Here is a 15,616-nt window from a genome sequence, read left to right on the forward strand (position 1 = left end):
TAAGAACTAGGAAGATCGGTAGGGGAAGAAAGGGGGGCAATCAGAAGGGGGAATGAAGCATGAGAGACTATGGACTCTGAGAAACAAATTGAGGGCTTCAGAGGGGAGGGGGGTGGGGGAATGGGATAGGCTGGTGATGGGTAGTAAGGAGGGCACGTATTGCATGGTGCACTGGGTGTTATACGCAACTAATGAATCATCGAACTTTACATCAAAAACCAGGGATGTACTGTATGGTGACTAACATAATATAATAATAATAATTAAAAAAAGAAGTGGTAGAACCAAGTTTCAAATGAAAAATTGTCCACCTTAAATAACTGACATTTGTGGGCTCTTGATAACTTTACAGACATATTTATCCAGGGTTCCAGAGTACCTTGAGTAATCAAGCCCTGAACAAACAGGTTGTATGTTAGCAGGCATCTCTTGCAATTCAAAGGGTTTCACGTAAGTAGACACTGTATATAAAGTCAGATTTTAGGCTACCGTTGGGTGTCTCTGATCAATGGCCAAGTGATATTTGTTGAATATGCAGAGATTGATTCAAAAGGAGAAAGATGGAGCTATATTTCCATGTGGTGTGAAGAGTAGTCTTTTGGGTCTGCTCTATGTTTTACCCAGAAGTCTATCAATAACCAGCAGGGTGGTGGGCTGCATCAATATAAAAATAAGCCATTTCAGTGGAAAATACTAACTTGGTGCTACGGAATTATGAAAACCAAGATTGGTTGTTCAGATGAATCTGTTTCTAACTCTTCATGTGGGAGATCTCTGCAGTCCTTCATCTGCACTCTTATTCACTTGAGGCTCTCAGCTTCCTGAAGGGATTAGGGGTGAAATTAGTTGTGCCCAGAGATATTAGTTCAGGCTTGCTGCCAAATATCCAGGTGAAAACCTGTTTCCATTTAAGACATGGAGGCCAAAAAGAACTCCCATTGAACTGAACTAAGATAGAATTTGGTGACTGGGGTGCCTGGGTGGCTCAGTCGGTTAAGCGTCCTACTCTTGATTTTGGCTCAGGTCATGATCTCAGGGCTGTGGGATCAAGACCCACATCAGGCTTTGTGGTCAGCAAGGTGTCTGTTTCTCTCCCTCTCCCTCTGTCCCTCCTCCTGCTTGCTCTCTCTCTCTCTCAAATAAATAAATAAATAAAATCTTTAAAAGAAAGATACAGTTTTGCGAGCAGATGCAGGCTTGGCAATCATTATGCTTCAAATGTTCCAGTTAAATAGATTTTTTTTTTCAAGAGTGACAACTTTGAGATCAAAGATGGTATCTTATACATCTGAGCTCCCACAGCTCCTGTTGTGGTCCCTTTCACATGGTCAGTGACCAACAAAAATCATTTCTTGAGAGACATGTAAGTGCCAAGCACAGCAACAAACACCGTGATAGACAAGCACAGTGAAAGGTTGTCCTGGAAGCCAGCCAAAATGGCAGAGGAAGAACCTCTGAAAAGTCTGTCCTTCCTAAAAGCCATGAGAAAACTGGCAGAAAATTTCAGAATCAATGTTTTCAGAACTCTGGAAATTCACCAAAAGCATGCAACAACCTCAGTATGTTTATTCCAGAGAAACAGATGAATCCCAGTAGGAAGAGTGAGTCATGTGGCTTTTTAACTGGCCCTATTCCCATGTCCCTCTATCCAACTCTGTGGTACCCTTGAATATGGATAGCCTGCAATCCCAGTGAAAGCCAGCAGCCTGGCAGCTGCCAGAGGGAGCAGAAAGGAGATGGGCCTCCTGCAAAGTTTCATTTCCAGAGAACTGTCATTAATTGATCTCTCTGGTTGTTCCCTGGATGACCCCACTTGCATGGCTGGCTGTATTCGGACTGACTCAGAGCTTGCCCATTTGAAGCACCTTTTCCCTGGGAGCATTTGTCAAAAACATTTAGGGGCAATTGCTTAACATTGCAGCTGCCTCAGGCAGTAGGTAACACTTGGGGTTTGGTTCACCTAAACCCAGGAATAAGATGTCCATAGGGACTTTAAAAAGCTATGACATTTTCCCTATGAATCTGGAAGGCCAGACACATTCCCAAGACTACAGCATGCTCTGGGAAGACCCAAAAGGGCCCTAAGCTCTCAACTGTGGTTTAGTTTGAGGCTCTGTGAAAGCAGAAGTGAAGGCTGATACAGAGTGGACAAATGCCTGGCTGAGTGTTGAAGGCATGCCCTACATACACACAGAGCTCCATGTCAATGACTGAGAGTCTTAGCAGGTATACAGGCCTTTAAAGGCATCACTGCCCAATCATCAGATAACCACTAAGCTAGCCAAGCAGTGAATTCAGTGGCCGCATACAACAGAGGATACAGACTTTACAGAAGTAGTTCAGAAAAGTCACTAAACAAACAAATGACAACAAGAATACCAAAACCAAACAGCAACAATGAAACCTGGAAAGGGGGCAGAATCTGAATTCCAGAGTTGCCACATTCTATTACTTAGGCTCGATGTCCGGCTTTTGGCCAAAACCTATCTGACATGCAAAGAAACAGGGAAGTATGGCACATACATAGGGATACCCAGACATTGGCCTTCCTAGACAGAGACTTTAAATCAGCTATTGTAAATATGTTCAACAACTAACCAAAGTCATGTCTTATGCACTAACATATCATAATAGTAATAAAAAAAAAGACAAAGCCATGTCTTATGAATTAAAGGGAAGCATGAGACTGATGATTCATTAAATAGATACCTCATCGAAGCGATAGAAATCGCTTTAAAAATATCAAACAGAAATTTTGGTGTTGAAAAGTGCAATAACTGTAATGAAAAATTCACTAGACCAGCTCAACAGAAATTGCAATTGGGATTTAAAAAGAATCACCAGACTTGGAAGTTAAAACCAACTGAGATTGTAGAGTCTGAGGAAAAGAAAGAAAAAATAATGAAGAAAAATGAACAGAGCCTCAGAGACCTTGTAGGTCATGATTAAGCACACCAGCTTATGCATAATGAGAGTCCCTGGGGGAGAGGAGAGGAGATAAAGGGAAAGAGTGAAGATTAGAAAAATAATGGCCCAACACTTCCCAAATTTTATTAAAATTATTAATCCAGAGAAACAAATAGATCTGAAACTCATGGAGGGTAGACTCAAGGAGATCTGCACCTTGAAACAGCTTAGTCAAACTCCTGAGACCAAAGACAGTGAGAGAAGGTGGAAAGCAGAAATACAAAAGCAGCTCATCACGTACAAGGGATGCCCCAGTAAGATTAACACCTGACTTCTCACCAGAAACCATGGGGCATGTGATATGATGACCTCTGGGTGATATACTCAACTAATGAATCATTGAACATTATATCAAGAACGAATGATGTACTATACATTGGCTAATTGAATTTAAATTTAAAAAAAAGAAGTTAAAAATAGAACTACCCTATGACCCAGCAATTGCACTACTGGGTATTTACCCCAAAAATACACATGTCGTGAAAAGAAGGGGCACCTGCACCCCAATGTTCATAGCAGCAATGTACACAATAGCCAAACTGTGGAAGAAGCCGAGATGCCCTTCAACAGATGAATGGGTAAAGAAGATTTGGTTCATATATAAAATGGAATATTACTCAGCCATCAGAAAGGATGAATACCTACCATCTACATCGACATGGATGGAACTGAGGGTATGATGCTAAGTGAAATAAGACAATCAGAGAAATACAATTATCATATGGTTTCACTGATATGTGGAATATAAGAAAGAGCGCAGGGGATCATAGGGGAAGGGAGGGAAAACGGCATGGGAAGAATTCAGAGAGGGAGACAAACCATGAGAGACTCTTGACTCTGGGAAACAAACTGAGGGCTGCAGAATGGGAGGTGGGGGGGGATGGGGTAACTGGGTGATGGGCTTTAAGGAGGACACGTGATGTGATGAGCACTGTGTGTTATCCCTAACTAATGAATCATTGAACACTACATCTGAAACTAGTGATGTACTACATGTGGGCTAATTGAATTTAAATTAAAAAGAAAGAAAGTAAAATATATCCATATGTATAAGATAGATATGCTCACAATTTTAAAATAAAATTGAGATCTGTGTTGTTTTATAACCCACATTCACAGATGGATACTGGTTATTTCATCAGATAAAGGCCTTCTGATGTTGGTGGAACTGTGACAGGAAAAGCAGCAAGGCACAAAGAGCCCATTACTGAGAATGAGCAGACCCAAGTTTTTTTTTTTATGACCTTGTGAGATGGAAGTTGTTGTTATCACCTCACTATTATTAGTTTCTCCTCATTAAAACATGTTTAATTCTAAACAAAAAAAAAATAAATGTATTTTTGATCTAAAAAAAAAGAAAGAAAGAAAGTAAAAGAAGCCATGGGGAACAGAAGATAGTGGGAAGTCATATTCAAAGCACTGAGAGACAAAGACTGTCTGGCAAGAATTCTCTATCCAGCAAAGCTATCCTTCAAAAATGAAGGTGAAATAAAGCCAATCTCGGATAAGGAAACACTGAATTTATCACTAGCAGGCCTGCCTTACAAGAAATATTAAGGGAAGTCCCCAAAAGACACGAGAGAGTAATTCAAAGCCACATGAAGAAATAAAGAGCATCAAATACAAGTGCATGAAGCAATAATTATACAACTATCTGGATGGGCTTAGAAGGTACAAAGACGCAGTTTTTATGGCAATAATAGTACAAAGGAGCTGGACTATATAGTCCAGAGCTATATAAGATCAAAGTTTTTACATTATATTGAAATTAAGTCAGTATTAATCTGAATTAGAATCTTTTAAGGTAAGATCTTAGTTGTAATCTGTGAGGCAACCACTAGGAAAATAATTCAAAATTGTAGTAAACAATAAGGGAATAAAAATGGTAGGAGAGAAAATATTTTTCACACAAAATGGCACCTCAATGGTGTGAGAGAAAAACATAAAAACATAAGAAAAAAATGACGATGGCAGACATAAATCCTGCCATATCATTAATTACATTAAATGTAAATGGAATGAACACTAAAAGGCAAAGCAGCTATTGGCAGAATGTCATACAGATAGAAAGCAGAATGGTGGTTGCCAGGGTTTGTGCGGAGAGAAGGGGAATGAAGAGTTAGGGTCTCATGGGTACAGAGTTTCATTTGGGGTAAATGAAAAGATTTTGGAGATGGAAGTGTTGACGGCTGCACGATAATTTGAATGTACTTAATGAAACAGAGGTGGATGCCTAAAAATGGTTAAATGTTAAATTTTACATCATGCATATTTAGCACAATTTACAAAAATGAGAAGAAAAAAAAAAAAGAAAGCCATCCACTGCCCATTGTTTGGGAAACTAACTATTGTTAATCTGGAAATACGCCCCAAACTGATCTATAGATTCGATGCGATCTCCAGCAAAATCCCAGCTGACTTCTTGGCAAAAATAAATGAGCTGATCCCAAAACTCTCACGGAAATTCAAGGATTCAAGGATAGCCAAAGCAATCTTAAAAAGGTAGATTAAAGGTGGAGGACTCATTCTTCCCAATTTCAAATCTCACTAGGAAGCTCCAGCAATCAGGACAGTGTGGGTTTAGCATAAGGAGAGATAAATAGACTAATGGAATAGAATTGCAAGTCCATCAAAAAAAACTTTCACATTTACACCCAATTGATTTTCAAATAGGTGGCAAGATGATTATATGGGGTAAAAAGGAGTGTTTTCAACAAATGTTACTGGGACAGCAGAATATCCACACACAAAAGAATGAAATTGAACCCAATCCTTATTTCACTCCACATACAAAAAGTAATTCAAAATGGATCACAGATCTAAATATATGAGCTACAAGTATAGAACTCTTAGAAGAAAGCATAGCGGTAAATCGTCATGACATTGGGTTAGGCAGTGTTTTCTTAGCTATAGCACCAAAAGCCCAAGGAACAAAATAAAAAGAGATACATTGGACTTCATCAGATTTAAAAAACGTTATTTGCTGCAAATAATATCACCCAGAAAGTGAAAAGAGAACTTGCAGAATGGAGAAAGTATTTGCAAATCTCTTTACTCTAAGGGACCTGAACCCAGATGATATAAGTTAGTTTTACAAACCAATGATAAAACATTTAACCTCATTGAGAAATGGGGAAAAGATGTGAACAGTCATTTTCCCCAAAAGATAGAGAAATGGCCAATAAGCACATGAAAAGTGCCTTGATGTCATTCTTCCCAAGGGAAATGCAAATAAAAACCACAATGAGAGCCTACTTTACACCCCCGAGAATAGCTAAAATCAACAAGATGGAAAATGATTGTTGTTGAGGATGTGGAAAAATTTGAACCCTCAAGCATTGCTGGTTGGAATGTAAAATGGTGCATATGCTTTGGAAAAGAGTCCGCCATTCCCTCACATATTAAACACAGGGTTATCATATAACCAAGCGGTTCCAGTCCTCAGTATATACCCAAGAAAAGTTAAAATATATATCCACACAAAAACTTGCATACCAATGTCCATAGCAGTATTATCACAATGCCCCCAAAGTGGAAACAAACCAAATGGCCATCAACTGATGAATGGATACATAAAATGTGAAATATCCACACAATGGAATGTTATTTGGCTATAGAAACAAAGTACTAGAAAGCACTCCGGAAGGTGGTGGTGTAGGAGGATCCTGAGTTCACCACCTCCGGCAGATACACAACCTCCGGCAGATACACCACCTCCGGCAGATACACCACCTCCGGCAGATACACCACCTCTGGCAGATACACTGCAGAGGCAACAACTGCATGCATTGCAACTCACTCTGCATGTCACCTGAAGACTGGCAGAATAGATCTTTCACAGCTAAAGTCATAAGGAGAAGGCTACACTGAAAAGTATAAGAAGGGCAGAGATGCAGCCAGGAACCAAACCACAGTGTGGCTACCCACAGGCGGTGGGGCGGTGGGGCAGTGGGGCGGCGGGGGCGGGGGGGGGGGCAAAATCACAAATACAGAGGAGTGGAGGAGCAAAGGAGCAAGGGTATCAAGCCCCAAATCAGGCACCCCTGGCCATTGGGGCCCACAGTGGGAAGACTAGTCCCCATGAATCCTGGCTTTAAAAATCAGTGCGGCTTAACTTCCACTATGGGGTTAACATAACTATTCTAGTGGGTGGGAAACTGAGTATCTGCTCTTAAAGAGTTAGCATACTCTATCACTTGGCACGAGACCAAGCACAGAAGCAACGGTTTGGAAAGCACCTGGGTTAGATGGGAAGGAGATTTATGGACTAATTGTAGGATGTGTGCTGGAGGCACAGGGATCTGTAGGAGCTCTCTCTAGGAACGGAAGTGATGGTGGGCACCGTTTTTCTTGTCCTTCAGCCTAGATAGCTGGACACTTGCAAAAGCCAGGTCTGACCCTCTCCATCTACCTTGCTAGTACCACTCGCCCTGCCCCAAGATTCACCTGCAGACCACCCCACCCAATTTTCCTGCCCCAGCAGGCACCCCTCCCACCATACTGGCGGGCAGCCTCAGCTGGAACTAACATCCCCCGAAAGTGACTACCACCCCACAAAACCCAGTGACCATACCTAGCCAGGACAAGTGCCCTGCCAAAGCCACTCCTGCCCCAGGGAGGGCAGGGGAGATAACCCCACCCCCCCAAGAAGCCTGCCTGCCATAGGTGCAGCTGAGTTTCTCAGGCAGCTGTGCCAAAGGCAGTCCCTGCCCGCCAGTGCACACATAGCAGTTGCAGCTGATCATTGCAGATAGTTGAGCTGCAGGCCAGCCTCGTCAACCATTGAGCCCACAACGAGTGCAGCTGGGCATCTCACCCAGCTGTCCGGGGGCAAAACCTGCACCACCGCATGCCCACAGTAGCTGCAACTGGGCCTTTCAGCCAGCTGCACAAGTGACAAGCCACGTCAACCACTGCTCCCGCAGCAGTCATGGTTCAGCCACAAAAAGGAGGGTGTGCACAACCCACAAATGGGATAGCCCTGGAGCCCCTGGTTTGGGTGACCAGAGTGGATTGTAGTACAGGGCACCACAGGATGCCTTCATAAAGCCACAACTTTCAAGACCAAAAGATCTCGCTGACCTAGTTAATACATAGAAACAAACACAGGGAGTGGGACAGAATGAAGACACAGAGGAATGTGTTCCAAATGAAAGAACAGAACAAGACCATGAAAAGGAGCTAAATGAAACAGATAAGCAATCTACCTGACAGAGGTCAAAGCAATGGTTATAAAGATACCCACTGGACTGGAGAGCAGAGTGAATGAAGCCAGTGAGAACTGCAACAAAGAAAAAAATGTAAAAAAACAACAACAACAAAACAAAAACAGGGCTGAAGAACACAGTAAATGAAAAAAAAAATACACTAGAGGAAATTGACAGCAGATTATAGGATTCAGAAGAACAGAAACAGTGATCTGGAAGCTAGGGTAAATGAAAAGTTGAACAGAAAAAAGAAATTTTTAAAAATGAGGATAGGTTAAAGGACCTCTGAGATAACATCAAGCGTAATAACTTTTGCATTACAGAGGTCTCAGAAAGAGAAGGAAGGAAGAGAGAAGGGGGCCAGGAAACTTATTTGAAGAAATAATAGCTAAAAACGTCACTAATCTGGGGAAGGAAACACACATCCAGGTCCAGGAAACACAGAGAACCAAGCAAGGTGAACCTAGCGAGGTGCACACCAAAATACATCATATTTAAAATGGCAAAAATTAAGGCTAAAGAGAGAATCTTAAGAGCAGCAAGGCAAAAGCAAAGGGCTATGTACAAGGGAAACACCATAAGGCTATCCGCTGATTTTTTCTTGGCAGAAACGTTGCAAGCCTAAAGGAAGTGACATGATATACACAAAGGGCTGAAAGGATAAAAAGGGGAAAAAACCCTAAAACCAAGAATACTCTATCTGGCAAGGTATAAAGCTAGCACGAAGGTTAAAACACAGAAGTGTAATCAATTACATCTACAAAAATTATTCAAGGGGAACACAAAATAAAAGGATGTAAAACATGACATCATACACATAAATCGTGGAGGGGGGAGTAAAAATGTAGTGCTTTTAGAATGTGTTTGAACTTGGGGTGCCTGGGTGGCTGAGTCAGTTGGGTGTCTGCCTTTGGCTTGGGTCATGATCCTTGGGTCCTGGGATCGAGCCCAACATCTGCCTCCCTGCTCAGCGGGGAGTCTGCTTCTCCCTCTCTCTTTGCCCTTCTCCCTGCTTGTGTGCTCTCTTTCTCACTCTCTCTCAAATAAATAGGTAAGTAAAAAAAAAAAAAAGAATGTGTTTGAATTTAAGTGATCATCTACTTAAGATAGACTGCTATATGCATGAAATGTTATATATGAGCCGATGGTAACCACAAACCAAAAACTTATGATAGATGCACAAAAAATAAAGAGAAAGGAATCCAAGCATAACATTAAAGAAAGCCATCAAACCACAAGAGAAAAGAGCAAGAGAAGAAGAAACAGAGAACTACAAAAACAGCCAGAAATCAACTAACAAAAAACAGCAATAAGTACATACCTATCGATAATCACTTTAGATGTAAACGTTCTAAATGCTCCAATCAAAACACACAGGGTAACTGAAAGGATAAAAAAAAAAAATCAAGACCTATCTATATGCTGTCTAAAATTGACTCACTTCAAACCTAAAGACACATATGGACTAAAAGTAAAAGAATGGGGAAAGGCATTCCATGCAAATGGAAGTGAAGAAAAAAAGCTGGGGTAGCAATACTTCTATCAGACAAAATAGCCTTTAAAACAAAGACTATAATAAGAGATAAAGATAGGTATTACACAATGATAAAGTACCACTCCAAACAAGAGGATATAACAATTGTCAATATCTATGTGACCAACATCAGAGCACCTAAGTATATAGAGCAAATATTAACAGACATAAAAGGGCAAAATTGACAGTAATACAATAATAGTAGGGGGCTTTTACATCCTACTTGCGTCATTGGAAAGGTCTTTTGGACAGAAAATCAATAAGGAAAGAGCGGCTTCGAATGACACTTAGACCAGATGGACCTAACGCATATATACATGACTTTCCATTCCAAAACAGCAGAATATTCATTCTTCTCACAGGCACATGGAACATCCTCCAGGAGAGATCACATGTTAGGCCACAAAACAAGTCTCCATAAATTTAAGAATCTGAAATCATACCAGCCACAACTTCCAACAACAACAGCATGAAACTGGAGGTCGATTACAAGAAAAGAACTAGAAGACACACAAACATGTGGAAGCTAACCAACATGCCATTAAGCAACCAGTGGGTCAATGAATTAAAGAAAAATAACTAGGGAACAGTGAAAATGGAAACACTGTAGTTCAAAATCTTTGGCACTCAGAAAAAGCAGTTCCCAGAGGGAAGTTTTTGAGAAAAAATCTCAAATAAACCATCTAAACTTACACCTAAAAACCTAGGAAAAGAAGAACAAACAAAACCCAGTGATGCAAAGGAAGGAAATAATAAAGATCACACTGAATGGGTCCCTGGGTGGCTCCGTCAGTTAAACGTCTGCCTTCGGCTCAGGTCATGATCCCAGGGTCATGGGATCAGGCCCCGCGTTGGGCTCCCTGTTCAGCGAAGAGCCTGCTTCTCCCTCTCCCACTCCCCCTGCTGGTGCGAACTCTCCCTCCCTTCCCCCCCCCCCCGTCTTAAATAAATTAATTAATTAAAATAAATAAATAAAAAAATCTTTTTAAAAAGATCACAGTGAAAATAAATGAAGTAGAGACTTAAAGGATCAGTAGAAAGAGATCAATGAAACTACCAGCTGGTTCTTTGAAAAGATAAACAAAATTGATAAACATTTAACCGCTTTAACCAGACTCATCAAGGAGAGGGAGAGGGAGAAGAGGAGGGAGCGGAAGAGGGAGGGAGAGAGGCAGGGAGGGAGAGAGAACTCATAAACAAAATCAGAAATGAATGAGAAGTTATAACTGACACCACAGAAATACAAAGGATTATGAAGGGACTACTACAAAAAATTGTACACCCACAAATTGGATAACTTAGAAGAAATAGATAAATTCCTAGAAACATGCAATGTTCCAAGACTGAATCCTAAAGAAATAGGAAATCTGAACAGACCAATCACTAGTAACAAAATGGAACTGGTAAGAAAAGAAACATCCAAAAAACAAAATCCAAGATCTAAGGACACATAGAAGGTGAAAGTGAAAAGATGGGAAAAGATTTCCCCTGCAAATAGCAGCAACAACAACAAAAAGAGCTGGGGCGGTGAAACTAATATCACAGAAAATTGAATTTAAGGAAAAATACCGTCAAAAGTGACAATGAAGGTCATTATATAATGATAAAAGGGTCGACGAACCAGGAATATACAATAATTACAAACATATTTGCACCAAACATCAGAAAATCCAAAATATATGAAGAAAACATTGACAGACTTGAAGGGAGACATGGTCAGCTCTACAATGATACAAGGAAACTTCAATACTCACTTTCAGTAATGGATAGAACTACCACACAGAAGATTGAGAAGCAAATACAGGACTTGAACAACCCTATAGAACAATTGTATCTAACAAACATATAGCTCACTCCACCCCAAAACAAAAAAAATACACATTTTTCTCTAGTGCACCTGGAACACTCTCCAGGATAAACCATATGTTAGTCAACAAAACAAGTCCCAATAAATTTGAAGAGATGGAAATCATGCAAAGTATTCGTTTTTTCCAATCACAATGGAGTGAAACTGAAATTAGTAGCAGAAGAAAAACTGGAAAATACACAAATATGTGGAAACTGAATTTGTAATTCGAGATCTTTTTCATAAAGAAAACCTCATTCCTAAATGGGTTCACTGGTGAACAGTATCACACATTTAGAAGAAAAAATAAATACTAACAGTCCTACGGAACTTGTCCGGAAAATCCAGGAGGCACACTTGCCAATTCATTTTATGAGGGCAACATTACTTTTATACAAAAGAAAAAAGAAAGAAAATGCCATTACAAGGGAAAGAAAGCACTACAGACCAATATCCCTGGTGAACATAGATTTAAAACCCACTAATGAAATTTTAGATATTTGAATCCAATGATATATGAAAAGTATAATCCATGACCAGGCAGAATGTATCCTAAGAATACAAGGTCATTTTAACATAAAAAAAATACATCACTGTATTTTGCCATACCGAGGGAATGAAAGAAAAGCAATGATTATCACAATATATGACAGAACAGTCATTTGATAATATAAAACATCCATTCATGATAAAAAAAAAAAACACCATCTGGTAACTTAAGAGCCTAAGGGAAGGTCCTCAACCTGATAAAATAATTCTACCAAAAACCTGCTGCTGGCATCATACTTAATGGTGAATAAGACTGAATGCTTCTCCTATAAGATTAGGAATATGGCAGAATGTCCACTCTTACTGTGTCTATTTGACGTGATATTTGAGGTCATGGTTGATGAGATAAGGCAAGAAAAAGAAATAAAAGGCATACAGATAGAAAAGGCAGAAGTCAAAAACTGTCTTTATTTTCACAAAGCATGGTCGTCTACAAAGAAAATAGTAATCTAGGGAAAATGAAAACATCAAAAACCAAAAATCATCTCCCAGATCTAATAAACAATTGAATAAGGTCACAGGACAGAAAGTCCATATAAAGAAAAGTTCTTTTTTATTTCAATGTGCTAGGAACAAATAACTGGAGATGGAAATTTTCTTAAATGTCACTTACGGTAGCAGTAAAATAATGGGAATACCTACTGAGAATTTTAATGTAATCTGTGCAAGACTTGTACACAGATAACCTATAAAGTTTTGCTGAAGGAAATTAAAGAAGACCTAAATAAATGGAGATATGCTATGTTCAAGGATCAGAAGACTCAAAAAGTTTTAAGATGCCAATTCTCTAGTAATTCTTCTAGGGATTCACCAGAATCATAATTAAAATGAAAAGCTATTTCTTAAACTTATATGGAAACATGAAGGACATAAAATAGCCAAGGCCATTTGGAAAAGAAGGAAGATGGAGGACTTACACTACCAAATTCCCTGACTTAATATAAAGGCATGGTAATCATGACAGTGTGGTATTACTGTAAAAATAGACGTTTGGATCAAAGGATAAAATACAAAGCCCAGAAATAGACATATGTGGTAAGTCGATTTGCGACAAAGGTTCTAAGGTAATTAAGTTAACTAATAATTAACTAGTGGTGCTGGGGAAGGTGAATCTCCACAATGGAAGAAGAAAGCACAAACAAACCTCAATACCTCATGTTGTATGCAGAAATTAACTCAAAATAAATCACAGATCTAAGTGCAAATTGTAAAATTGAGAATCTACATGAATACATAAGAGAAAACTTTTGTGTTGTGAAGTTAGGCAAAGATATCTTAGGTAGAACATTCATTCAAAAAGTGTGAATCACAAAGGAAAAATAGCCAATGGACCGTTGTCAAAATTACAAACACACACACACACACACACACACACACACACACACACACACACACACGCTTTTGCTTCTCAAAAACCAGGGTTTGGTATCTCTGTGTGGCGCCATTTTCTACTCCGGTACGGGAACCTCATGACTGACCTTGACTTCTGCTTAATTCCCAGAACAGGGTCTACTTAATTTTGGTTACAAAAACTCACTTTATTGCCCTGGGTTTCTGCTTGCAAAGCATTCCCCTTTCTCTATTTCCTGGTCAACTTCTTTCCTCACTCATTTCAGGCATGCCGCCTCTGGGAAATCTCCAAGACCTTATCCTAACTCCCAAGGCTGGGTGGCTGTCCCTCTTTGGTCCCCCCATAGCCATGTCAAGTTCTTTCCATTGCTCTCTACTGTCATCATGGTTTTCTTGGCTTCTCTCCCACAGAGTGGCTTGCAGCAGCAACCAAGCCTCCTTCATTTCTATAATCCTAGGCCATGGCCCACTGATAGGCTCCCAAAGAAGATTAGCCCTGTATCCTCACCGTTATATAAGAGATGGTTTCTTAAACAACACGATTACTTCAAAAACCAAATAAAAGATTCCGAGGCCACCTACTTTCTCTTTTCCATCCAGGTCCTGTTCTCAAGGGAGCTCCCTTGAAGTCAGTGGCCCAGACCGTCATGGCTCTTAGTGGTGAGAAGGGGGCATAACTGGGCAGCTTCACTTGAAACCCAAGTGTCAAAGATGACATTTCATAGAGCAGAATGAGGCAACAATGAGCTCTTACCTCACTTGCTTTGCTTTCAACCCAGCCCCGCCCAGGCCTTTCCCCTCTGTCCCTGACACTTTCCAAGCTACCCACCAGGCCCCAAAACACCTGTCCACTACCCACCAGATGCTGACTCATAGACGTGGCATCTCACATAACCCTCTGAGAGGAAAAGCTCTGCTGTCGATTGGGACTATGGATGCCATCACCTAGCTCACCCTCCTCACTTTGATAATTCATTTGGACCCATACACCTCCCCAGGGCTTTGATGTATACAATCCTATGAATCTAAACATGGGGAGGGCCCACATGCACCCTCCTGTCTATGGTATCCCCACCAAATGACAACTCACCATCTGCCTGAACACCTCGGCCTCTTTGGTCAGCAAGCAAAATCCTGGCTTGAGCCTGCTGGGAGGTCCAGAGAAAATGAGAGAGAAAGAAAGAAAAAGACACAGGAGGGGTGGGAGTAAAAGACACAGGAACAGGGGGGATGTCACATACCAGAAATGTATCCACTGCTGGAGCACAGTGCACTCAGCTGTAGGAGGGAGGAAAGATGGGGCGGGGCCAGAGAGGCTCGAGGGGTGTGTGTGGTGGGGCCAGGCCCTTCACCTCTTTGTGCCAAGCAGAGTGAAGAGCCCCGCTGGTCTCTTCAGGGAAGTCCTGTGCATCACTACTGGCACATCACACTCTCCTGGAAGCATGATCTTCATTCCCTTCTTTCCACCTCCTGACCTAGTGAGTCTGCTTTCCCTGTTATCATGGGGGGTGAGCCCCCAGGGTCCTGGGTTTGGGCTAGAGCTGTCCCTGTTGTATCCCTACCACCTGGAATAGGGCCAGGGATGCACATAATACTTGTTGAATGAGTTAAGGAATGCCAGGGAAGGCAGGGACCCTGAGGATGAGGCTATTTACTCTTTGTGTTTCTTTGTTTGTTGTTTGCTTGTTTTCCAGAATGTGAAAGACAGCAAGGAATTCGTTTTTTTTTTTGTTTTTTTTGTTTTTTTGTCTGAACACCACAGAGAACCCATCCAATGGCACAGGCTCACCCAGAGAGCCTGCTGGTCCCCAAGGGTCTTGGAGGAGCTGGTTCCCGAAGGCCCTGGCACGTTTCACCAGGCCCTTCAGGTGAGAGCTCACAGCCAGCCTCTGCCTCTCGCACTGCCCACAGCCAAGCCAGCACACCTCCCCTTCCTACTTGACCCAGAAGGCCCCCAGGCCAGGCCTGACTTCCCCAGAGCTCCCAAGGGCACAGTTGTCACTCTGCTTTGCCTTTGTAGGGGAGGATACCAGACACTCGAAAACTGAGATCACGGGGCCCACAGAGACAGACCCATGAACAGTGGTCGAGCCCCCTCCGCTGCCACATGCCTCCTGCTTTCCCCAGTTTCTCGGTCACTGGGCCCGAAATAAATGCTGGCAC

The sequence above is a fragment of the Ursus arctos genome, chromosome X (genome assembly GCF_023065955.2).
Source record: "Ursus arctos isolate Adak ecotype North America chromosome X, UrsArc2.0, whole genome shotgun sequence".
Lineage (NCBI taxonomy): Eukaryota > Metazoa > Chordata > Mammalia > Carnivora > Ursidae > Ursus > Ursus arctos.